The sequence below is a fragment of the Ambystoma mexicanum genome, chromosome 3p (assembly GCF_040938575.1).
Source record: "Ambystoma mexicanum isolate Mex_15411 chromosome 3p, UKY_AmexF1_1, whole genome shotgun sequence".
Lineage (NCBI taxonomy): Eukaryota > Metazoa > Chordata > Amphibia > Caudata > Ambystomatidae > Ambystoma > Ambystoma mexicanum.
The window spans coordinates 1,264,375,023-1,264,401,731 of record NC_090925.1 but is presented as its reverse complement, the minus strand read 5'-3'; the positions used below and the strand labels follow the sequence as shown (position 1 = coordinate 1,264,401,731).

Sequence of the window (26,709 nt, the reverse complement as noted above, 5' to 3'; positions counted from 1 at the left end):
CAGAGTAGTGTGCTCTAGGCGCGATGGGCAGATCTCTTGGCGCAAGTATAACAGTGTGATTCAGTTATACGATCCACTTGGGTTACATGGACTATGAGATAAATGTATGTGCAACGCAAAGGTGTGCGCAAACCACCTTATCTTTTTGAATCGTGACAAATGGGGCCTGAAACTGAAAGGGCCTGCCGTTCACCAACTCTCCTTATAGCGGCGATTGCCACCAGGCAGGCGGTCTTGTAGGGGAGTGCTTTAAGGCTAAACTTGTGCATTGGTTCAAAGGGAGGCCCCATTAGTCTGATAAGAACAACATTCATGACCCACACGGGAGCTGGGGGATTAAGTCTCTTTACCCCTTCCATAAAGGCTTTAATTACAGTCATTTTCCACCATGAAACCGTGCTCTGGGACGTGGTGTACACCGAAAGCGCAGCTAAGTGGACCTTTACAGAGTTGAAAACCAGTCCCGAATCCAACAGGTGGGTCAGATACAGGACAATATCTTTAGGGGGAGCATTCAATAGGATTGATGCCCTTTCCATTACACAGATAACAAAGCGCTTACATTTGCTGGAGTAGCAATGCCTGGTGTTTCCGAGCTTCGAAGTATGTCTATGCATCTTTGAGGGAGCTGGAGGTGCCTGAACAATACGATCTCAGGAGCCAGGCTGCTAATTTGAGTTTGCGTGCAAGGATGTAGTGTGTCATCCAGTCCTGAGACTGGATGTTTTAAGGGCATGGCAGCTTCCTGGGAGAGGAGACTGACATTGCCACGAGATGGGAGAACCGTTGCTGGTGGCACCCATGTGAAGCCCCATTCTGAGAAGACATGGAGTACAACGTCCTCTTGTAGCCGCCACTCGTGCTCTATGGGTAAAAGGAAGTCTCTGCAGAGTACATCCGCCAGAAGATTGAGTTCCCCTGCAACATGTTGTGAAAGGAGAACATTGTGTGTTTGAGAGCCCACTTCCGTATGTTCTGGAGCAGTCCTAGCTAGTGCCCTCTGTTTAATATATCGCCGTAGTAGTCCGTGGGGACTAGAACGGTCTTCCTCTGGAATTGTCTGGAAGGACTTCAGGGCCTTGAACACTGCTAGTACGTCCATGCTCTGAAACACTTGTGTATGAGCGGGATACAAATAAAATGTATCAAAACAGTCCCAAGAGCTTGATGTGATTGGATGCTACCGCGGGCACCCTCCCACCGCTGTGCGCCATCTACTGAAGGAGGTGTGCCCCCACCCTTGCAAGAGTCGCGAGAGTGGCTTCTACTGCAAGGGTGGTTTAGGTTTTCCCCTGAAGGTGGTTTTCCCTTGACCACCATAGCAGAGACTGATTGAGGGCTGCCGAGAATACCACTAGATCGTCTGCTGGCCTGACACCATTGACTCAAGAGGCACTCTGGCATGGGGCAGAGGCGCAATCAGCATGAGGAACTAGGTAGATGCAGGAAGCCATCATCCCCAACAATCGCATGGCCTTGTGTATGGTTACCCAATGACTGGCTACACAGGGATGGATCTGAACAGCATGTTTTGGACCCTCTCTCCAGGGAAGAGAGGACGCCGTTTGATCTGAATTAGAGCCCCCAGAAACTGACTTTGGCTCTAGGCTGGATTTATTCCCTTATTGAGAAACCCAGGTCGGAGTGCAGGTTTACCATCTTCTGGGTATTTGCTTGGCATGTTCTGTACGAATCCCGTTAGGAGCGAGTCAAGGTAAGGACAGACTGCCTGCGCAGGTGAGCAGCTACTACTGCCAGTACCTTTGTGAATAACTGTGGCGCTGAGGCAATGCCGAAGGGGAGAACATAGACCCGATAGTGGGCGTTTTCTGAATTTGTAGTTGTGACACTCGTTCGCTGGGCGCAGATCTAACACAGGGCACATGGCGAGATCAGTTTTGGGTACGAGGCAGTACACTGAATAAATACCCTTGTTTGCCTGGTGAATGGGGACTTCGATGGCGCCCTTTCCGAGAAGAACCTGAACCTCTTACAGCAGGATGTGCAGGTGTTCTGGCGACAGGCGTCTGTGCAAGCGAGTTGGTCAGTAAACTCGATGCAATAGTCATGGGCGAGTTGTGTTAGGGAGAATTCACAAAACGTGCCAATTCCCTCCACCTTAGAGACCCCCCCAGCAACTTTGCTTGATTTTGAGGACTTGATTTTTTTAACCTTGAGAGACCCCTTTTTCTCCCACTCATGTATTTTTATGTGATTTTATACACTTTCTTTTTGGTTATGGAGTCTAACCAACTCCATAGGCATCATCTTTTACAATTGTGTCACAAAGCACCTTCAGTGCAGTGCCACAGGGAAGTCTTCCAGATATCCCAAAGTTGTAAATACCTTCTCTGGGAACAACTACTGTTTCCCACAGCAGTAAAGTGAAACTGCTGGAGGGGTTACTTACTAACCTGTGTCTAAACGCTCATATAACACTTTTTATGTTACCCTTTCCTCAATTGACTGGCGGGTGGCAGTGGTTTCGTTTTGAACTACCAAGGTTTGCATTTACCAGACCAATCCAATGCGGGGCCCATCTTTGGCTAAAATGGCGCCCAGTCTTTTTTCGCCAGGTCTTTGTAGAAAAGGTCCTTCTAGAGAGTTTCTCTGCGCGAAAAACCAGGTTTGGTCTTTGTTAATTTCACCTTTGGCAGGGTTTCTGAGAGAAACCTACCTCTGGCGCCCGAGTGTCTGGGGTTGGCAGGAAGTGAGGGAGGTGCCTGAAACTCCCTGTGCCTAGTCGCCTAGGAGACCCAAATACACTCTGTGGCGATTGGCGGCTGGCTGTCTGACAGGGGCAGCCACCCTGCTGGGTGAGTGACAGCTAGGCTGGATTGAATGGGAGAGAACTGAATAAAAGGAGAGTCTTTTGGCTTGGAAGGTAGAGTCGACCACTGGACGAAGGGACCGAAGAAGAGCTTGAAAAGGACTCCTGCTGCAACTCCTGGACTGTTGGTTTGCCCGGTGAAGCCCTGCTGCAGTGACTTCTTGCCAAGTTGGCCTCGACAGAAGCCCCTGCAAGGACTTCTCCCTTTGAGTTGGTGGGACCAATCAACTCCAAAGTAAGCCACCTGGACACCCATCTTGGCGCTGGGTGGATTTCCTCAGAGTTGATGCAGGAACCGTATAGCCAGTGAGAGGGACACCAGATTGTGTGCGTTACTTTTAAGCTGGCCTAAAGCTTTTGGAAGATCCTCTGGACTCCCACGAAGCAGGACTGACCAAGCCTGTGCCCCCTCAGCAGAGTGCGGGACCCCAGGGAGTAAGGACAGTCCACCTCGACAGCCAGGAACCGTGCTTAGTGCTGTACCGCAAGGAGCTGAAACGCAAAACAGCCACTGAAAGTAAAGTTTGCTGGTTGCTAGTTATGACGGTGCCAGAACAGTGCAGGAGCCCACCCCCACCCGACGTCCTCCCTCTTGTCCCCACGACTGAGGCCCAGGAACAGCAACATCTGCAGAGCTGCACAGGAACAGAAGTGCTTATAACGTCCACAACTCACAAGTCTAAAAAGCTTGTGGCCCTACATTTGATTCTTCTTTTCTTCAAAGACTCCTAAGAACTTGTGCAAAGACTTTTCCATTACTTAACAGAAGTGCTTTATCCTATCCAAGACTTTTGCCCCTTGACTTTGGCTTAGTCTACTGAATAACTTCTAGTGAGCACTGCTTAAGAATATTTGTGTTCTCTTATGTTCTAATAACATTTGCCCTTTACCAACTTTTAAAGAGTATTCTGAATGCCAACTGTAGGGTATTAATGTCCCCAGCACCCTAGTTACTGAAGTCACTTGTGGGTGTAGGTTGTGTCTGTGGGCCATCCCAAAAGGGCATTGTCTGATTCAGAAACTCAGTGTACAGTATTTATATATTTGTGTTACTATTCTATTAGGCTTATTGTTTATGCAAGAAACCTTGAGTGTAAGAGTTTATTTGAATACCTATAACAATCTTTGTTTAACTCCACTACAGCTCACATTTCCCCTCTGAGATAATCCTAGCTGCTCAACACGCTACCAAAACTGTGTAGTACAAGCTTATACCAAAGGTTGGGTTGCCTACACCTGTAGTCAGTTCAACATTCAAACCTTGCCTAACATCTTTAACACCCACTGGTCCGATGTGATCCCCTCCCAGGCATGAATGAATGACAAGCAACCCCTTACCAGGGAAGCGTGGGAGGAGGACCAGAACCAGCAAGTCACTGTGGGGTGGAGGAGTCTCTTCGAGGATCTCTTTGTTAATATTGTTTGTTAGAAGAACCTCGGCCAGAAGGCCCAGAGCCATATTTCCATGGGGAGAGAGCATCCACGTTGGTGGAAGGGCTTAGCTGTGATCTGGCTGAGCAACTAACGTTTCACGCTCCCTTTCCGCAGTCTCCAGGGTGTCAACAGCTTTCCCAAAAAGGTTGGAGTCTGCCACTGGTTTGTTCATAAGGGAGACCCGAGTTTCGGGATTAAAGTCCAAGTAAAGTCCCCCGGGCTAGGGTGCGTCCAGCAGTCAGTCGAGAGCATTCTTTAATATGTTGTGAGTAACCTGTCTGCCCTCAGCCATGGCCGCCAGTAGGCGGCGGGCTCTGGGACCTCTTGAAGGCCATCCTGGACTAGGCCCTACTGGAAATCACTGTCATTGGTTGCGATCCTAGTAGAGTAGGCCGCAGAGGCAGTAACCAGCTTACCCAGGGCATAGTGTTACTTGCAATCTTTATCTGGCAGGGCTTCCACTATGGACAGTGGTACACACGCCCTTTTTCGAGTGGTAGTAACCACCAGACAGAATAACTTTTTCAACCCGTGTGAGAGACAGTGACAACAAGAGTGGGCTAGGTGTCTCTTTAGTAAGGGGACGGTTTGACTAATTGGAGGCTTCTCCTTGAGGATATTCTCAACCAAGTCAGAGTCTGGAGCTGCCTCATGTGTTGCAAACTGAAAATGATCGGCTGCTCTTTTTAAGATAGAATTGAAGAAATGTGGTCGTCTACAGGTGATGAATCCCTCTGTGGCGATGAAGGGTAGTTGGGGGGCTGGGGCGGGGGTCTAGACAAATGATGTCCAGGGTATCTCCTGGTGAAGGGCCCTGATCCCGAGACATCCAAGATATCCTACTGGTGTTCCTGTGCAGAGAAAGGAATTTATCTGAAAAATCCATAAATGGGCCATTTTGTCCACATTGTTCAAATCTGTCCATAGGGAAGATGCAGCATGGTCTGGAGGTGGAAAAGGTTGCCCAGAAGGGGGAAGATTTCCCTAATAAGGCCTTTTGAGAGAGGCTACAGGGCTTCAGACTGCTCCTCTCGACGAGAGGGGGTGGCCGTGTGCTCTGTAGCTGCCGAGACGATAGCCACAAGACTTTTGAGGATCTCCAGCAGTTGAATTGAAGGCCTCGCCCTCAACCCCACTGAGGCCATGTGCTTGAACGGTGTGTCGACTTTTTAGGGTGAACACCCTTACCAGAGGAAGGCGCAGTAGCATGCTGCGAAGGTGGTTGCGTGGAGGGCTGCGAACCACAGGGTGTGGAAGGCATCAAAGTTTGGCGGCCCTGTTGGTGTTGTGCGCTTCACAATTCTGTCAAAGAAGCCTTTGGGGGTTATGTGCTTTGGCATTTGTGGTGTGTGGGTGTCCCTGTCGGGGTGTGAACGTCCTATAAGAGAGCTGGTGGCCTGTCTGTCGGGTAGCCTGCATGCTTTGCCGAAAGGCTCAATGGCCTCAAATTCAGAGCCATGCTGCCGATGGAGTCGTCGTCATCCGAAGTGATGGCGCTAACAGGGAATGGCTTTCGGCCTGCATCACGTAGGCCACCCACCGTTTAGTCCGCCTGTTGGTCATAAGAGCTTGCAGGACTTGCACTCGTCTTGGCCTCGAGGAAGACACAGATTGGGTGTCCTTCCAAGGAAACTTCCTGTTTAACGACAGGCAAAATATAAATGGCAACCCCTCCATAGCAGAGGAACGGCAGCCAGTCCAAGAAGAGAAAGAGGAAAAGGAAATACATTCTTGGAGAAGAATACACCCAGCCCCCCCCCCCCCCCCCCAAACTCCCTACTGTAAGGGACTGGTCAGCGGTGGGGGGGGGGGAGGGGGTCGGGGGCGAAGCCACAAAGCAGTGCAACAGTCACTGAGAAGTTGGTCTTTGGCAGCAGGAAACCCACAGGGCAGTCGGCGAGAATAGTTAGGAGCCTGTACAACCGCAGGTCGCCAGGACAAAGTAACCAATATTGGTTGAAGAAAAAAAAAAAACAATCTCTGCAACCTCGACGCACAAGGGATTTTGGGTACAATACACGTTAGGGATAGTGTTACAGTCACACCCAAGTCGATGTCCCCTTTCGATTTTAGAAAGAAAAATGCAATACTCCGATTTCCACTAGACATCAGACTATATGCACAGCAGGTGATTCTAAGCAGATTCACAAGCATCAGAAGTGCATATATTACAACAGTGAAGATAACAGCAAATAGGTCTGACAACTATTCTGCAGTTTTTCCAAGAGCATTGAGGCTCCACCATGCAAGGAGGGGCAGACAGGGTAGATAGACAATCTGCAGGCATGGTACGCTCAGATTGTGCAAGTGCATAGACTGCAGGGGAGTGGGGTGAGGACAAGTGCAGCGGGGGTCCAAGTGCACCCAGTCAGATACTGGGGTAAGTGCAGAGAGATGCAACTCTCATGGTTCATTGACCAGTGCAGGCCCGGAAGCAGTGCGAGAGGACTGGCGAGGGTGCCAGTGACCTGTGAGACTTGGGTACACCCGGCGGCCAGTCAGCAAGTTGTGTGAAAAAGGAGGGAGAGGGATAGAGCACAGAGAGTGGTTAGCAAGGTAGGAGGGAGAGAGGAGGACGAGGAGAGGAGTTTCTAGAACTTGAGATCAGGCTCAAGACGGAGGGTGGCAGGGATCTCCTTCCAAATCTCTGCTTGGAGAACTGACTCATGCAGAAGGTTGTAGGTAGATGAGCAGAGGGCAGTATTTAGGTAGGCATTGTTGCAGATAGGAAGGTCCCAGGCCTCAGAAAGCCTGGTGGACAATGCAGAGGGTCTTGAACTTGACCCTCGCAGCCACGGGGAGCCAGAGGAGGGATTTCAGCGCCAGAGAGATGCAGTCCCTGGGCTTGAGGCCAAGGATAAGTCTTGCAGTTCTGGATCAGTTGCAGAAGGAGCAAAGCACAGACAGGGCGGTTGAGAGAGAGGCTAACCCATGCCCAAGGTACACAATCTTTCAGGGATTAGTAAACCTGCTTGTGAAGCTTATCTTTTTCAGTAAGGCTTTGAAGTTAAATTTCCATGGAATATTTTAAATTGTAGATACGTTTAAGCTTTGTAACATTAGAGCAAAGAAGCGGGCCTTGCAAATAAAAAAAATCCCACTTGATGTGCAGGGCGAGTACCTTAATTCACATAAATCGACCCAAGAAAAATCCACGCACCTAATGCTAACAGGCGACAAAATATTTACCTCTGGCGTCTAAAGCATTGCTGGTCACCAAAAATCACACTTCATATTCGGTGCTATGCTGCCACCTAAAGGCTAGCCATGCACAATAAAACCAATGCAAACAAATGTTAACAGTAATAAAGTTTCAAATATACCCATACTCGCCCTTCAAAAAAAATCCTCGCTAATGTGAGTGGGCTAATAGATTTTGAGAACCCTTGTCCAAAGTAATAAAGGCGATGTATGCCACCACAAGGGAGCAAGCTACTTAGTGGAATTACATGTTTGAGAGGTCACCAGTCCGGAGTTTACCATCAAATGATCAAAGATATCCTCAAGTACTGGTAACATCATGTCCAAATGCTTCATCTCCAGCCAATAGTTCAATACAAAACCATTTACTAGTTGTGTGGACTACACGAACATTCACATGCCCAAGCTTGACCAAAACCGATTGAGGAAAGGTTTTAGTGGTATTGCTTAAGAGGGACACCCAGAATGACATAGCGATAAAAAAATAAATTAAAAAACTTCTCAGACAACTGGCGTCTTGCAGAAACACCAGTCTTTGAAACCGAAAGAGATTTCATTGTTTAAACATTGGGAAATTCTAGAAGAAAAAACAAACTATCCAGTGAATTTTGGACATTTAGAAAACCACATTCAAGCAATCCACATCAAAAGGTAACACCATTCGACCTTACTCTACCACTTTTGGGCTGGCTGACCCATATCCATACTGTTCCACGTGTAGTACCAAACCAACCAAAATACAAGCCACCACTCCAGAACTTCCATTTAGTCGCACTGGCAGGAATCTGTCACACTGGCTTCCACATCCACCTCTTTAGAAAACACCAGGTTCGGTTCAGCTCACTCCACCACACCCAGAGGCCTCCAACACCCACACACCACTGAAAATTCATCTGACTGCCACCCATAAATTAAAGACACACGAGCTCAATTTACAGCAAGAATGCCATACGCAAACAGGACATGGTTTACAACATCTAGACCAGCCCATCAACAACGCAAGACATCACTAGGGACAGGCCATATATTGGTTTTTGGAGATATATATAGCGATATATTATTTTCAATATCTATATAGGATGCGACAAGATCAATATATATTCACATACATCATGTATACTATAAATGTTTTTTTTTCTTATTTACACAGCTGTGTGTATTCTCAAACAGGAAGCCTGAATTTGCACTTTATTTTGATCAGTGTCTATGAAGAAGTTTGACACATCTCGGATGTAGTTGGTGGCTTCCAACAAAGCATTATTAAAAAGACCGTCCAAATCTTTGCCAGCACCTGCAAAACTAACTTTCAGAACAAAGAAACACCGTCTGCGCCACACACAAGACATCCACGAAGGTAAGTTGATCATCTTACATTTGGGGTGAGTGGGCAGCCTCTTATATCTGGTGCTCCCGATAAGCCCTCCCCATTTTTAAAGTTGCAAGTACAATTATTATTTAGAAAGTACAAAAAGAAAGTCCAATTCCCAATGGGAGTATTTTATAAGCGGGTAAAAAAATGTTTTAGTTGGAAAACAAACGCTTTGTAATTTATTTGTACCTAGTTACTCATGAGCATTAAACGATACTTGTTTAATGTGTAAGTGTACACTACTGGTCCAAACAAATCCATGGAGCTATGTGGAGGAAAGCATGGGCACGGCCTTACATTTTTTTCGCTCAGTATTTGTACACTTTTTTGGGATTAAAAGTGGCTGATATACCCCTTATCTGTATGGCTGCCTACATCTCCAGAGCTGGCAACTGCAAGTTGCAATAAGTTGTAAAAACGCACCGCTACTATGACCATTTTACATTCACACATTTTACTGGGAGGGTGATTTGTTAGAATACATTTATCTACATAAATATTTATTGCATCTGTGCAATGGAAGCGCAGCTCTGTCAAACAGAAAACCTTGCAGTTTCATGATAGCCCCACTTATGCCTTGCAGCACAGAATGAGAAAATGCCAATATGACAACGGCGAGACCACCTTCCAAACATGAGGCTTTGGCTTGTGGGACTCAAGAGAGATCTCTCTGGTAACCTTTCACTGTGTACCCCAACACCCATTTCACACAGAGCTACTTGTCAGTAGCCTCAAATTTAGCAGAGCCAATTATTTCAGGTACCTGGCTGGTTTAGAGCCTCCCGCAATTCTTATGCATCCTTGCGCACTTAAGGCCATGAAACTTCCATAACCGCGTATTATACCCACAACAAGTGCCCCAGATAAGATTTTGCAGTGAGAGCATGTTAATAAACTGTCATTCCAATCGGAGTAACTAATAAGTGAGTGCAAATGTTTAGCTGTAAAACATGTGGCATTTGTGCACCTTTAACACTTCGATCAGGCAGAAATATCAGTACTTTCTTCCTCTGGCACTCTACTACTGGTCCAACCACATCCATGGAACTGTGTGAATGTAAACCGGGATATGGGCTGTGCGTTCATTTCCCATTTTTGTTGAGAGTATTTTTACTCCCCAATTTGGGAAGTATTTGCCTATTTTTAAAGTGGATGATACACCCCTTATATGTAGGGCTGGCTGCCCACAAACTTTAAGCAACCACCTCAAGGAGAGCTGGCTCGCCAATTGCGTGCCACTTTACATTCCTTCTCTGGATTACAATTTCTCATACATACACCCACAACGATCACTCACTCGTATGTGGGTTAAATGTAAGCCGCCAACCACACGTGAGATTATGACAAACATCTTTATTTATAAACGCCTTGATCAAAAATACAAACAGGGTTCCATTTCAGAAGAACAGTTGTAAGTATAATGTAAATAGCATATAGGCTGATATCGATATACGACACAATATTGACATATCGCCCAGCCCTAGCCAATAGTGAGGGACAAAGGGAGTAACAATCCATAACAGCTGGAAAGCCACGGGTTACGTATACATCCCCTAGCAGCACTGCACTGTTGACTACTCTTTGCTTGGCTATATTTTCAGTGCGATGGTATTTTCATTTATGTTGGCAACATTTTCACAGGATACCTACCACATTAGCAACTAAGCATCACCACCATATTATAGCATACATGCCAATGTTAGCCATTTGTAGACAAATCTAGGCCTAGTTTTAACTTTGCGTTCTGGGACTTACTCCTAATTTCCCTCATAAATTGGAGACTACAAAAACTAAGCTACTGCTGGCATGTGCGTTATACGCCAGGAGTCGGAAGCAAATATCATGGGTCCTCTGTAAGAGGGGGGGGGGGATGGTAAACGCATGCCCAACTGAAGTTATTTTAGACATGCTATGCATGTACAAGAGTGATTCAAAGCAAGAGCATACCCACCAGGCACTTTTGATCTGGTTAGTGTCAAGTCAGCAAATCTTATTTTGAGCACTGAACAAAAAGGCAACCCCACAACATACACCGGGTTGTGTTCGGTGCCAGGATGTTTGCTGCAGGGGAGGGAATACCTAGACATATTTCACGTGGACATTAATGAATGTTACTGTTTTGCGAGTCCGTTAAAACGACTGTATCAATGTTATGAATTAAACTAAAGTTAACTTCTCCACAACAATGTATGCAAATCGCTGGAAGCTATTGAAGAGCATGATTTGTCTGTCATCTACTTTTGCCTCTGCATGTCAGGTAGTGTCAAACACCACCAGTGGGACATAAAATGTGTATAAAAGGAGCATAAGGAACAAAAAGTTAGGTTGCAATTATGTGGGAGGTAAATTTGGAACATGCTTTGTAGTAGCTGCCCCTTGTTCTCGGACCCCAATACTGGCTTTCTTGCAATGCTCCGATATGGGCTCCTACTCATACCTTTATTTCCAGCCCCACTGTGGTTGCCAGGCCAACATAAAGGATGTGAAATTAGTCTTAACATTTGAAAAAGGCTACCTGTATAGTGACCTCCCTAGTTTATACTTGCCAATCCTTGCGAGTAATTGTTTGCCTTCCCATTGGTCAGACAAGACAAACAAATCCAAATCATAAAATGAAGGAACATAGATAAGATGCACTAGTGATTGTAAGCGATGGGGTACTCCCGGGAAATGAAGAAGATGGATATCTGCAGAAAGCTCTAAAGCAAGGTAAACATGGCGAGATTAAAACTCCACACAACTCTCGCTCAAGAGAAGCCCCACAAGTCTTAGGGTGACTCGCAGTCCACTGACCTACATCACCCTTATCACATACGGGTGTGGTCGTAGGCAGCCGCGAATGTTAAGCGCTGAAACCAGGTCACCAAGTTGGAGGTGGTGTAAAGATATTGATCGGTGTGGGCCACTTCACATTGTGCGATAGTGTGTCCTATTGGCCAGCGAATGATGGCCGATTTTTTTTCTGTGCTTTCCATCTGCCAGGGAGTGGGACGCTTCCGAGACCCCGAAGAACGAACAAAAGTGAGCGTTCGTCAATTTACGAGTACTGCTGTGATGTATTTTCACATTACCCCTTGTTCAAAAACACTTCTCGAAAACCAAGATAAATGAGCGCATTTCCTCAAACTTTCTAAAAATGAGACCCAGAGTCTAACATTTTTAAATTGTTTATTTTAATGTTGTTTTGCTATTTCTACCAACTACTGGTTTTAACACGGTCTTCTAATCAACATCGCCGCACTCAAATTGTTGGTGCGTACAGACAGGCGCGCGCTCACCGGTAAGGAATATTTAAAAAAATAAAGAATATCTATTTTTCTGTCGTGGATAGCACAAAGATTATAAAGAAGCCCCTGCTTGTCGGGCATAAAAATAGATTGCTCCACTGGGCCGGAGGGAAGAGCACACTTGAGCCAATCAGCGAGGACGGATGATCGTTAGAAAACCAATTTTGTGTTGTGTGCTAGCTGATTCAATGTGATTTTACATAGTACCTCAATCACGCGGCACCAGAACTCCAAACAACATTTACCCAGAACTACTTGCAGCCGGGAGAATGCCGGGAAACGCCAGACAACACAAATGAAAGAAGCAGATTTGGATATAACCATCAAATTAGTATTGAAGCCGGGCCTGGGACCCACACAACCCACTTCCAGGATAAGCATGGGCAAAATTTCCCAACAAAATTACATAGGCCACATTTTAGGTGCAGTGGTAGAAACAAATCGTCGCCGTTTGGCAACATGCTCTCATCCAGATTCATCTCCGAGGAAAACTCAAAATATGTAGTTCCAACCAAGACTATATATAGCGAAATGTATCAAGGGTTAGGGGATACAATGACAGTTAATGACAAGCGGGAAAGAAACGCAGAACCATTGGATATTAGTGCAGAAATACACCCCAACACAACAATCTGGGAACCACAACGCAACAAACCCAAGCAATGAGAACTTCAAAACCACCATCTAGCTTCTGTAATACCATGAAGACCCTCGCCCTCTACACAAAAAAACACCACCCAAGGACAACGCGAATACTAAAAGTTCACACTTATGGGCAAGCAAGGGGTGGGGAGGTTCCCTGGCCCCCGTCCCGAAAACCCCACAGAAAAACCGAGCACTAAGGATGCCAACCAAACACGCCGCAAAAAATCCGGATAACCTCTACATCATAAATGGCAAGATAAACGAATCAGACTCACTGGGACATCCCAACACAAAAGCGTACCTTCATCAGACAAGGATCCCGGTAGAAAAACAACCTCACTCCACGTACACAACCTGAAGGGGGCGGTACACCTCGCCGGAAAAGGCGAACTAATGTCTAAGAAAAAAATCGGGAGGACCAACAATCCCACTCCGCTGTCATAACAGAAATAACATATGTTTAAGAACAAACGTCAGTGTCATTCCCAACCCCGACCACAAGGTAGGAAAACCAGAAACCCCATCTGACAAACCTAGATTACCAACCACTGGGGCAGTTCAGAAAAGGTACACAGGTCAAAACAAAACTCTTGCTAAAATTAGGTCGGCCTTTCAAAGATTGGCATACATAGAGGGTCCGCTTATCTACAAGCAACTACCTATGGCCCATAACCCCCTTCCCTCCCCACATACACCTAAAACTGAACAAGTTATACGATCACTCGAACCAGATACTGATACCAATCTGGACACCGGTGGAGCGAGCAAGCAGTAAGGCCGGTAAATTAAAGGGGGTCGGAACAATATGGCCGCTATGAACAGGAGCCTGCTGCCCAGAGGCTGCTTCGGCGACTACCACAGCGAAAGGTCAACCACCCACACAAAAATACGCAGACAGCTTTTACTAGCTAGCTTTGTTCAATCAATTTCAGACCAAATATTTCAAAATGCATTTACGGATAACTGAGCTCACAAAGCTGCCCCGACCGTGCACAATGTCCCCGTAAACTCGGCTCAGAATGATCCCTCAGGCCCATTCTGGGAACAGCAGCCCGCTGCGTCGCCTGCTGACCTACTTTCCGCTGGACTACGCTACCCAACATGTATCTGAAAGAGTGGGGGAGGGGTACAATTCGTGGGCACCTACGCCATCACACCCCCACCGAGATTGCCCAATCTGAATGCGGGACGAACGCTTCCACGGGCACGCGCGCGTGTTGTGCGTTCTGGGTGAATTTCAAGTACCGCCTTAAATTCACCCCTCCACATCAGGTGTGTACTTTTTCACCGAGAGCTTGCCGTTGAGCCTTAAAATGCTGTCATATCCTCTCCCAGTTATACACCAAGATCAGTCCGGCTGACTCCTTTAATGGGAGAAGACAGATTGCGGTGTATACACTCTCCGTAGGGTCCGTGTGTCCCGGATTAGGGATCCTGCGTGAGCCAGTTGCCTCGGTCCGCTTCGTTTCAGAAGACAGCTGGCGGCACAATGAATACATTATCCAGCGCTTTGCGTAAGGTCGCAGCCGCGCCTCATTGAAGGCAGAAGCTACAGAACGATGTGGAGAATATACTCGACCCGAAGGCACAAACTCTAATATCCATCCCAATATTAAATACCCCGAAGTTTCCACGCACTGTTCCCCTAGGTCGACAGGCAATCGACTTTAGTATTATCAGAAACGATGGGCCTACTTTTAAATGTAAAGGGGGCGCAACCCCCATCAACTGCAGTGCAGGTACATTCGTCGAAGCAGGTAGCGAAGCCAGCATTAGTGCGATATACATCGCGTAATGCCAGACGAGGCAGGGAAGCGAACCCCCAATGTTTGCCCACAAACAGCACGCTGCTCCGCCCCCAACCCTCACGACCCTCCCACCTATCCCGACGAGAAGAAAGCTCCAAACCCAAGATAAGTGAGTGGTCACAAGGGCATCCCTTTGTCAAGGGCATAGCAAAATGCGTGTCAAGCAGTGACGACGCTGAATTCATAACAGACCGTGGATAAAAACCTGCCAATTGAGCACAAGACAATCACCGAGACCCCAAAACCACGCCGAGAACCCGGGACACCACTGGAGTCCTACAAACATGCCAAACTAACATATGGCAATGAGGCGAGACATCGAACCACCATCACATATGGTAGGGTACAGAGTGTAGGAGCAATTCAACTAAATGCACATGCGTTTGAACTACAAAAACGACCTGGCGACACTACGATAGAAGCGTACCACAGGTCGAAGTTGTGAAGGTTAAAGAAGTGTGCATATAATGGACACCATAAAGCTGCATCAGTAAACCCTAGACTGTAAACCAACACAAACCTCAGTAAAGGGCGAAATCCCTCCACCAACAGTCTGCGACCCCAAAAACAAACACACATGCCAAGACCAACCAACACAGGCCCCAAATACGGGCAACAACTCCAGCATATGGCACTGAAGACCACACTAAACATAATGGCAAAATAAACGGTATTCTGTCAAGTACACCAGGCACAGTAGAGGCCATTCAGATGAAACACTATGGAGTGGAACGAAAACAGGTTCAGGGAGCGACAGAGCGAACAACGCAGCAGTACTAAACATAACATATGGCCTTTACCCACTGGAAAGATCCCGGATGGTCGCATAAAGAGAAAGAACGTGTATTATTAGCAACAGGGATCGGTGCAACACACAACAGAGTGGTGCTAGATTGGAATTTCTGCTATAGTACCAGACTGTTTTGGTGGCGCAATACTAGGCCTAAAGCGCAGAGGGCGTGATAAATTAGGCGTCAACTTGTGCTTCTTCGGTGGCAGTGGCGGCAGAAAGTCCTCTCCGTTTAGATATTGGGCGACTGGCATAAGAGCTACTCAGTTTCCAGGGGTGACAATCCCTCAATTTTAGCGTAAGAGCCTCACCTATGCTTTGAACATGGCCACTCCTACGCGTCGACTATGGCGAAGAGGCCTCCAATTCCGGCTGCGAACTCAATATATTTGTAGAAAGTGTTTCATGTGGCAGCCTACCTACACCCATTTTTTTTTAAGCTTTCGTCGGACAGTTATGGAGCTTACAAACCCGCCTAAAGGGAAGAAATGAAGAAAAAAAATGCAGCTTCTTTTGGTTAAGCACTAGGCAAATTCCCGTACGTGTCCGGGGTGGTGAGAGAATGTAGTTGGAAGCGAAAATGCAAACACCAGGGTTAACGTACGACCATTTTTAACAGTAAAATTCATTAACTCCCCACCCCCTACGGAGGACAGGGTTAGGGCGTGGATCTTCTTACGAAACCCTTCATATACGCCGGGGCTCCCTCGACACCTCCCTTTTATAAGTAGCACACGCAGGGGGGGGGTGAATCGCTGCCTAAATTCACGGTTCTTCGTCAAAGAACCATGTGTGGTTTTTAAAAACCGAAAAAAACAATATGCCCTATAATAAATAACGTTTATCCGTAATCATGTACACGTCACCGCCGACGGTCGCACCGAATTTACCCATTCGGTGGAACGTCCTCAGCGGAAAAGCAACGTCACCCGCAACACAGAAGAGAAAAAAACACGTCGGGGCAACGTACCCCATTCCAGGGAATTACTTACTCGGTGGGCTTCGGGAGAAAATCTTGTTGCAGGGATTTTTTTAGACGGGCGGAGGAATTTATTTCTTTCGGTTCCTTTATTTTCTTCTCGATTTTTCTTGTGGGAGGTTTTTTGCTTTTTAAAAAAAATGTGCGCCTCCACTGGGAACCCGGAGCCTGCCTCTCCCTGGCCCAAAGTGAGCAAAGTCAATGAAAAAGTTTCACCCCTTAGCAACCTTCCCCTCCCCCGGCGGAAGGACACAGGGATCCACCCACCGTCGTCAAAGTCAGGGTGGATCGTCATGTTTGACGTCATGAAAAGAGGCGGTGTTGGGGGAGGGGGAGGTCGGCCGGGACTACTTTCTACCTCAGGCCTCGGCGGCCATCATAGGTAAGGACAAACCTCTGCAAAATAAGAACATGCGTATTCCAAAGGGTGTGATTTCACGCTGAAAGGACACGTAAACGTGACGGCCATGTTCAAATTAATACATTTAGGTGAGTATATAGACCGGCGACCATCGTCGAAACAGGCTTTTTTGTATTGTTTTAAGGCGAGGTTTTCAATCAGAGAAATTGCATTTTTTGGGTGAAAGAACAATTACTGTGCACTACATTTTGCGTGTACACCAATAATCCAATCTCTGTTCTTTACTTTACAAGCTTAGCCATGTCTAAAACAATTAGCACAGTTTACACTGTGGATCGGACGTCGATATTTGGTTCGCTTTTGTTGTGTAACACTTGAACGTTTCGGCCATATTGAAGCATAGCTATGCCGTCTGTCGTTACTCTTAAAATAGGCCGCTCAGAGCCTTTTTGCAGATTCGCTTTCATGGGATATATCGCAGTTGCCAGGTGGCACTTCTGGTGATGTTCCACTTCGTGCAAACTGGAAACTTGTGAGGGCCCTTTGCTTGGCATTACATTTGTAATAACTAGTGTTATCTCTGTTGAAATTAAAAACAACTTTTTGAACTATACAAAAAAAATGCCTGGATTACTTGCTGGTAATCTTCGGATCTGAGGGTTCACCTTCAGTGGTGGATTGATTTGATCAATCTGTTACAGGGTTATCCATTGGTTCACCCCTTGCCAGTGGTGTGCTAGGAAGGTGGGTATAACAAACACCAAGATACACTAACATGATTTCAAGACTGGACACAGCAGATGCTTGCAAGGAACTCACAGCAGTCCATAGCCCCCTGGATAGGTAAATATATAAGTGGGGCAAAGACATCAGGTAAACCCTCAAGGGAATAAAACCCTGTTGCAGATATTCGTGATGATCCCACAAGGCAAAGTTACAGGGTCTCGTGGTTAGGAACCGGTTGAGCAGGAGCAGAGCTCAATGTAGGCAGAGTCCAGGAAGCCATGTTGAAAGACAGCAGTGCCACACGTACTGAGAGGGCAGGTGGAGGCATGCAGCAAACACACTGAAATGAGCGGGTAAGGTAGAAGAATATTTAGGCTGGAATCAGAAACACGGATCTAGTAAATACGCGAGTACGTAGACACACAAGCAACGTACAAGCGCCAATACTATAGATGTAGCGACACGCCAGGCTCCTGGTTCTGGCTCTCCTTTGACAGCTCCGCTTTCAGGAAAAGCTGGGATGACGTCAGATGTCATGCGATGTGGAAACACTAGACCGTTGCAGTGAGAAGCGGCAGCTGTGGAAAATCCCCCAGTCAATCAGGTAATGTAAACGTCCTCGACTGTAGCGAGAATCACAAGTTCCTGACATCTCCTATTCTGGCCCTGAATTGGTATCTACAGGTGGAGGTAGGGAACCAAGTGTCCTTTGAATTAGATCGGGTACATGATGTTTCAGTAGAGAAATATGAAAAACGAGATTAATGCGAAACCAAGAAGGGGGGAGATGCAGTTTATATGCCACCGGAACCCTGGCCGCTAAGATGGTAAAAGGACTGTAGCAGGTGTGAGAGAGTCTAGGGAACCAAACAGCGAGGAAGTAAGCGAGAAACCAAGAAGACCTTGTCACCAGGAAGAAAGATGGGTTCCTTCGTATGTTTGCAATCTGCATGGTGTTTAGTGCGATGACGAGATGCAGAGAGAGCTTCAAGCGCAATCTTATGTCCATCCCTCATGTGGGATATGAGAGCAGCAACCCCAGGAAGCTGAGCTGATGAAGGAACCACAGAAGGGATTCTAGAGGGGTCAGACCCGTAGGTGCAGTTGAATGGACTCACTCCAAAAGAAGACTGTGTCGAGTTGTTATAGACAAATTCCACCAATGGCAAAAGTTCATACCAATTGTCCTGAGCAGCAGATACAAAACACCTCAGATAGGTTTCCAGTGTCTGGTTAAGCCTCTCGATTTGTCCATTTGACCGTGGATGGAACCCAGAACTAAGATCTCTCCTAATGCCCAATCTCTGACATATGATGGTCCAGTATCTTGAAATATACTGAGGTCCCCGACCTGACAGTATGGACTCAGGTAAGCCATGCGGGACAATAATGGGATGCAAAAACAGACGAGCCATCTGACGAGCAGTAGGACTCTTAGGCAATGCACAAAATGTGCTAACTTGGAAAATGAATCAATCGTCACCATAACCACTGTGCAACCCTCAGATGGGAGAATATCACTATGAAATCAGTAGAAATGTATTGGCATGGGCGTGAGGGAAGATCTGGTTGAACCCATTGTCCCAAAGGAGCCTCTTAGGAGATTTGGACTGGAGACAGGTTGTACAGGAGGAAACACAGTCACAGATATCCTTGATCATTCATGGCCACCAAAAATGTCACTGAATAACATCTGAGGTGAACTTGGTTCCACAATGGCCCAATCACTGTGTCATGACATGCATGTGACTGTTCTACGCAGTCACTGTTGGGACCATAACTTGTGAGTCATGGAAAAACAAGTCTCCTTCTTGGGTTAAGAGGAACGTCTGATCCAGAGCTTTACCTGATCCCATGAGAGCATAGGAACCCAGACGTAAATCCTGAAGGAAAGTAGATAGAAAGGACAAGAAGGTAGCTTTGGGGAACATTCTCTCTGCTTGAAAGCATGGTATGGTATCTCCTGTTTCCAAGACAATGCATCTACCATGTAATTGGTCTTTCTGGGTATGATTGTGAAGGTGACGTTATAAGGCAGAGAAGAAGTAGGCCCTTCAGGCTTGTCGATTGTTTTGTGTCTCAGCATACTGAAGGCTCTTTAGGTTTTGATGGTCCATACGTACCTCCACCGGAATAGGAGAAGCCAAGAGAAGATGTCTCCATTCATGAATGGCTTGTTTAATAGCCAGAAATTCTTTCTCTAATACGGTATAATTCAGTTCAGCAGGGGATAAGGTTTTGCACATGTATGAAATGGGAAATTCCTCTCTGGAGTGACTTCTTTGTTTTAATGCTGCTTCTAAGGCACCATCGGACGCATCAGATTCTACGATGAAACCTTTACTTTGATCAGGAATCCAAAGAACTGGGGCCGACGTAAATGCATGTTTCAGGGAGTCAAAAGACGTTATAGCGGATGAAGACCAGAGATAGCATACTCCTTTCTTCAGTAAAGCAGTAAGGGGCAACATCTTACGAAGAAACACTGGGATGAATTTCCTTTAAAAGTCTGTAAAACCAAGGAAATGTAACTCCTTTACTGTTGTAAGAACGGGACACTCCAGAACTGCTCGTTCTTTGCAAGGATTCATCCATGTTCCTTGAACTGACAGAACATAGCCTGAATAGTTGACCTTCGATTTATGGAACTCCCATGTCGTGCCTTCACAAAAGATAGATGTTTCAGAGTCGTTGTAGAACTGCTCTTACATGCAGTGTATGGTCGACAACACTTTGAGAGAATATCAATATTTCATCCAAATAGACGATCATGGAATGTAAAAGAAGGTTTGAAAATAGATGAACCATAAACCGTTGGATGTTTGCTTGGGCATTCCAAAGATGTCACACGATGTGGAAACACTAGACCGTTGCAGTGAGAAGCGGCAGCCGTGTCGGAAATCCCAACAGGAAAACACAGAGCTCCACATTGGTGTGTATGCTGCCACCGGTGCCACAGAGTCCAGTGCCTACCACGGGTGGTGACAGTATGTCCCCTCCCAGAAGGACAGTGTCTGGGTTTCCAGGGATGCAATTGATGGAAACAATGAAGCAAACGAGGAGCATGGACATTGGCAGCGGGTTCCCAAGTGTGATTCGAAGGCCCATCCCTTACCAAGGGAGTGAGGGAAGATCTGGTTGAAACAATTGTCCCAAAGGAGGCCTCTTAGGAGATTTGGACTAGAGACAGATTGTACAGGAGGAAGAGGAAACATAGTCACAGATATCCTTGGTCATTCCTGGCCACCAAAAATGTTGCCGAATAAGATCCACAGTGTACTTGGTTCCTGTCACATCACGGCAGAGATGGCGGGTATGGAATCGCTGGCGCGGGATCGCTGGCGTGACAGTCCGTCATTGATTTTCCTGCTCAGCGATTCCCTGCGCCGTCCTGGACGTTGCGCGCGTATGAGGCCGGACGTATAAATTCCACCACTTCTGGGTTACGTGCGCGTTGCAACGTTCCGGGTTTCTTCCAGTGTTGCTGCCGCTCCTGTGATTGTTCCCGCTAGCATTTTTTCTTGTCTTTCTTGCCCTGCTAGGGTTACACTGCCTCTCCCTTGTTTCTAGTTAGCTTTTTCTCTCCTTTTCTCCCTGTTTGCTGCCTTCCTTCCTTCCTTCCTTCCTTTTTCCCTTCCTCCTTTTTCCCGTCCTTTGTTACTCCCTGGTACCTTGTTTGGATCTGCTGGTTTACTGACCCTGCCTGCTCTCCGGACTGCCTTGGCTACTCCCTTGTACCCTGCTGGATTTACTGTTTTACAGTCCCGTGTTACCTACCGAACTGCTTTGGTGTTACCTGGTACCTCGCTGTGCTTCTGGTTCCAACCGGTGCCGGTTGGATGGTCGACTCTTCCACCACCTACCATTCTCCAGCACTTCAGTCTACTTCGCACTTCTACCAGAAGGAAGTCTTTAGGGGTTTTTTGTGCCGTTGGCTTTTTCCCCTGGGTGGCGCTCCCGGTGGGAACGCCCCCGTTGCCCCTATCTTAGTGGCAATGTGGCATCCTATCCAGGGCGTCCTTATCTTCATAAAAAAAAGGAGAAGCCTTCAAGACACAAGGAAGGAAAACTTAAGAAGAAAGTGGAAGGTGAGGAGTTGGGGGAAGGGGATAAATCTGCTTTTTCCTCTGAAGAAGAAGATATAACCGACGTTATTGACAGTTCCACAATGCCCCCAATTACTGTGTCATTACACATTCGTAAGACGGATCTACGCAGAGTCACTTTTGGGGCCATGCGAACAAATGGGGGTCAGACTTTTGGTACTCAGTCCATTTGACTTTGGTCATTTTGGCCTAACCCGCTTTGGAGGCCATTCTCTCTGTTTGAGAACATGTTATGGTATCTCCTGCTTTCCGAGACAATGCATCTGTAATTGGTCTTTCTGGGTATGATTGTGAAGGTAACATTATAAGGGGACAAGAAGTAGGCCCATCAGGCCTGTTGATTATTTTGTGTCTCAGCATACTGAAAACTCTTTAGTTTTGATGGTCCATATGTACCTCCACCGGAATAGGAGACCCCAAGAGAAGAGGTCTCCATTCCAGAAAGGCTTGTTTAATAGCAAGTAATTCTTTCTCTAATACAGTATAATTTAATTCAGCAGGGGATAAGGCTTTGGACATGTGTGAAATAGGAAATTCCTCTCCAGAGTGACTTCTTTGTTTTAATACTGCTCCTAAGGCACCATCCGACGCATCAGATTTTACAATGAAACCTTTACTTTGACAAGGAATTCGAAGAACTGGGGCTGACATACATGCATGTTTCAGGGATTCAAAAGACATTTGAGCGAATGAAGACCAGAGAAAGTTCACTCCTTTCTTCAGTAAAGAAGTATGGGGCAACAGCATATGAGAAAACCTTTGGATGAATTTCCTGTAAAAGTTAGTAAAACCAAGGAAACATATCTCCTTTACTGTTGTAAAGTTTCTTTACTGCTCACTCTTTGTGAGGATCCATCCTTTTTCCTTGAACTGACAGAACATAGCCTAAACAGTTGACCTTCAATTTATGGAACTCAAACTTCCCCGCCTTCACAAAAATATGGTTGTCTCAGATTCGTCGTAGAACTGCTCTTACATGCAGTGTATGGTGAACAACAGTTCGAGAGAGTATCGATATGTTGTCCAAATAGGCTATCATGGAATGCAAAAGAAGATCCGAGAATAGACAAACCATAAACCATAGGAATTTTGCGTGGGCATTTGAAAGATCAAATGGAATAACCTGCTATTCGTAGTGCCCAAATGGGATGTAAAGGGCCGTTTTCCGTTCATCTCCAGGACAAATTCGGATGAGATGATTCCCCCCTGTAAATCCAGTTTGATGAATATGGATGTCTCTCTGACCGCCTGTAGGATATCTGGTATAAGAGGCATAGGATACGGGTCAGGAACTGTTATCTTGTTTAGGCCATGATAATCAATGCAGGGCCAGGGTTTTGTGGTGTCTTTCTTGGGTATACAAAACAAGGAGGCACATGCAGGGGATTTGAATTCGGCTATCCATCCATTCTTTAAGTTGGTTGGAGATAATCTTTGAGCGGTCTCTTTTCTGCAGGGGAAAGGATGTACATACGACCAAATGGGATCGGTTTATCCGGTAGAAGATTTATAGCGCAGTAGTCTCTGCGACGAGGAGGCAGTTCCAAAAGACACATCCAAATAGTCCTGATAAGGTTTTGGAATGGATTGGATGCAATCCACAGATGTAGAGGAGCATGGAGGCAAAACCATAGATGAAAAACAGATGCACACTGACTCACAGGATAGACAATGGGTTAGGCAATACTCTGAGCCTAGAAACAAGAATTCTGCAGTCCAGTTTACAAAGGGATTGTGTCTACGCAACCATGGCACACCTAACATTTAGAATAGCTGCCTGTTCCTTTATGGGACTTGATACTAGCCGGGTCCCGTCGCCCCCTTCCACAAGGAAAAAGACATCCTTGGGCACTCTTGGAATACCATTTTCTTTTGCCCAAGAATCATCTAGGAATAAACCAGCAGCACCACGCTCAGTTAGTGTGGCCACGTTGATCAGATCCGGGCCAGGGAGATGGAAAGAAACATTAATGACAACCATAGATTGACTTGCTGTGGATGACATAGGTCCTGGGGAACAGAAATGATTTTCCTGGATCGTGGTTCCCTTTACGACCAGGTACTAGCATTTCCCGAACACCTGGGAGGGGTCACAGGGCATTCACGTATTAGATGATCTTGAGAGGCACAGTACATACATAGACCCCGGGCACATCTCCTGGGACGTTCTTCGGAGGAAAGGGGAACACGAGCAATGCCCAATTGCATGGGTTCTTCTTCCTCAGAGCATTTGAACAAAGGACGTAGCACGTCACCTGTTGGAAGAGAGGAATGTCCTTTCTTGCATTCTGGATGAAGTTCCTGGAGACGGTAGTCCAGTTGCATGACCACAGTGATCATGTCTGCCAAATTTGCAGGTCTAGCAACCTGTGAAAATTCATCCTTTAATTCTTCTATCAGGCCTCTTCTAAAGATGGTAACAAGAACATTACCTGGCAAGGCTGTATCTGCTGCCATCTGTTTAAAGCGAGTGACATTTGTGAGTATGTCCATGGTACCTTGCTTTATGTCTAATAGCTGTTTCTGTGAGGCTACCACCATTTCCTGTCACCCAAGCATTGCTAGAATGCTATTAAGAAACCCTCGTATGAATACAATATGGAATTACTGGTTGTAATCAGAGGGGTAACCCATGCTAGGGCACTGCCAGTGAGATTAGATATCATGTATCCAACCATGTCTTGTTCTGTAGGGAAATACATCTCCTTGAAAGAGAATTGCACAATACTGACATCCAGCAATTCTTTTAGTTGGCATGGTTTGCCATCGAGTTTGCCGCATGGTAAGGGACCCAGTGGTATGTCTATGGGTCCCGGTACACATGCAGCCTGCTGCCGTAATACAGTGTTCTCATTCTTTAATGTCTGTACTTCCAGTGTTAGATTTTGCACTGCTGCCACCAGTTGTTGTAACTGGCCCATTATGTATCAGGGGTTGCTAACAATCACAAACACCAAGATACACTAACCTGATTTCAGGACTGGACACAGCAGATGCTTGCACATAACTCCCAGCAGTCCCTAGCCCCCTGGCAGTGTGAATATATCAGTGGGGCCAAAGACCGCAGGGAAACCATAAGGGGAATAAAACTCTGTTGCAGATATTCATGATATTCCCACTAGGCAAGGTTACAAGGTCTCGTGGTTAGGCACTGGTTGTTTGAGCAGGAGCAGAGCGTGATGTAGGCGGAGTGCAGAAAGGCATGTTGGAAGACAGCAGCAGCACACGAACTGAGAGGGAAAGCGGAAGCATGCAGCAAACACTGAAAGGAGCAAGTAAGGTAGAAGAATAGTTAGGCTGTATGCAACGACGTAGAAAGATGAGAAGCTTACAAGCGCCAATGCTATAGATTTAGCGACGTGTCAGGCTCTGGATTCTGGCTCTCCTTTGACAGCTCTGCCATCAGAAAATGTTGGGATGTATTGTGAGACATCACACGATGTGGAAACACTAGACCGTTGCAGTGAGAAGCAGCAGCTATGTCGGAAATCCCCATAGGAAAACATGGAGCCCCACGTTGTCAATGCCGCCATCAGTGCCACAGAGACCAGTGCCTACCACGGGCAGGGACAGAGGGGGCTCTGGACTGGTCCTTGCCCTTCATTTTGCAGTTTCTTCAGGACGGCTGGGACATGTGTCTAGCACTATCCTCTCTTAGGGCCCAGTGGGTGGTGATCCAGGCTTTCAGAGAGCCCAGGGTTCTCAGTTCCCTGCATGAACTGTTGGTCTCCCGGCTGTTGAAAGGTTTCTTACTGTCTAAACACATGTGTGTGCTGGTGTTCCTCCTTGGGTCCTTCCCTTCATTTTGCATGCTTTGCAGGACTCTCCATTTGAACCAGTGGAATCCATTGATATCAAGATTCTCACATTGAAGACCGTGTTCTTGGTGGCCATTACCTCGGCAAGGAGGGTGGGTGAAATTGGAGCATTGTTCTGCACGGCTCCACTTCGACGAGTTTTCTCAGATTCCATGGTTCTCAGATGCGATCCGAGTTTCCTTCCTATAGTCCTTTCTAAGTTCCATCAGGCACAGGATATTTTACTTCCGTCCTTCTTTCCCAGTCCCACCTCTCCAGAGGAAGAGCAATGGCATACATTGGATGTTAAAAGGTCTGTCTTGTACAGTATTGCGTCCTTTCGACAGTCTAACAGTCTGTTTGTGACATTTGGGGAATCGTTGCCTGGCCTGAATGCGTCGGTATCTATGATTACCCGTTGGATTTGGCAGGCTATTGCCTTAGCATATTTTGGGGCGTAGGTCTCTCTGCCGGTTTTTGTTCAGGGTTGCTTGCTCTACCAGAGGCATGGCGGCATCTTCAGCGGAGGCATGGGGAGTACCAATTCAGGATATCTGGAGGGACCTGGGCTGACCTGAATATGTTCACCAGATACTATTACCTCAATTTGCACATGCAAGGGCCTTCCTGGTTTGAGGATGGTGTGCTGAGGGCTGGTACAGCTAATCAAGGGTGATTTGTTGTGTTTCGGAAATAAAGTATGTGATGGGGCGTTGTAACTGCACTCTGGTTGGTCTCTGTGCTCATAGATACATTTTTCACTGTGATCTTTGGTATGCCTCACAGGTAAGTACTGGGATGAGGAAGGGGTACGTGGAGCTAATGACCTGGTTACTTACCAGTAATCTTCATAACTCCTAGTCCTACTCTTCCTTGTCGCAGTACGTACAACACGCCTGCATGCTGTAGCAACCGCATCAACAGCTTTATTGAAGGTGTCGTGGAAAATCAACCACAGATTCAATGATCCCCTCTTCAGGTAGATTGGTGTCTTTAATGGCAGTCAGCAATCACTGTACAGATAATCCACAAGATAGGGCATGAAACCAACAACCAAATTGTGTATGGTACAGCAACCCCCCTTCCCAGACCTACAGGGTTTTTATGTGGTTATGCACACAGGTTCGTCTATGGAAGGGGGTGGTCAATGCATTGTACAGTGGCAACAGTATATAATCTTTCAGGTGGATTCAGCATGAGCTACATGATTCTCATAATACAACCTACAAGCATTGGTAAGGTTCTCACACATTGGCGAGTAAACTTTTGCAACAAGCAGCCAACATTTTCAGATACATTTCTAGTGAGTCAGAGGTTTTTTCTACAACTACAGTTCTCACAGAGCACATGCAGTGCATGTCTGCCCAATGTAGCTA

General features: G+C 46.5%; 1 protein-coding gene across 1 annotated transcript in view; it reads right to left on the bottom strand.

Annotated features, from left to right (window-relative positions):
- The window catches only part of TOB2 (transducer of ERBB2, 2), a 45,456-nt gene extending 28,910 nt beyond the window's left edge, over positions 1-16,546 (bottom strand). The window contains exon 1 of the mRNA XM_069652757.1: positions 16,357-16,546. The gene's annotated coding sequence lies outside the window, so the exon portion shown is untranslated. The remainder of the gene's footprint in view (positions 1-16,356) is intronic.
- Positions 16,547-26,709: the final 10,163 nt, after the last annotated feature.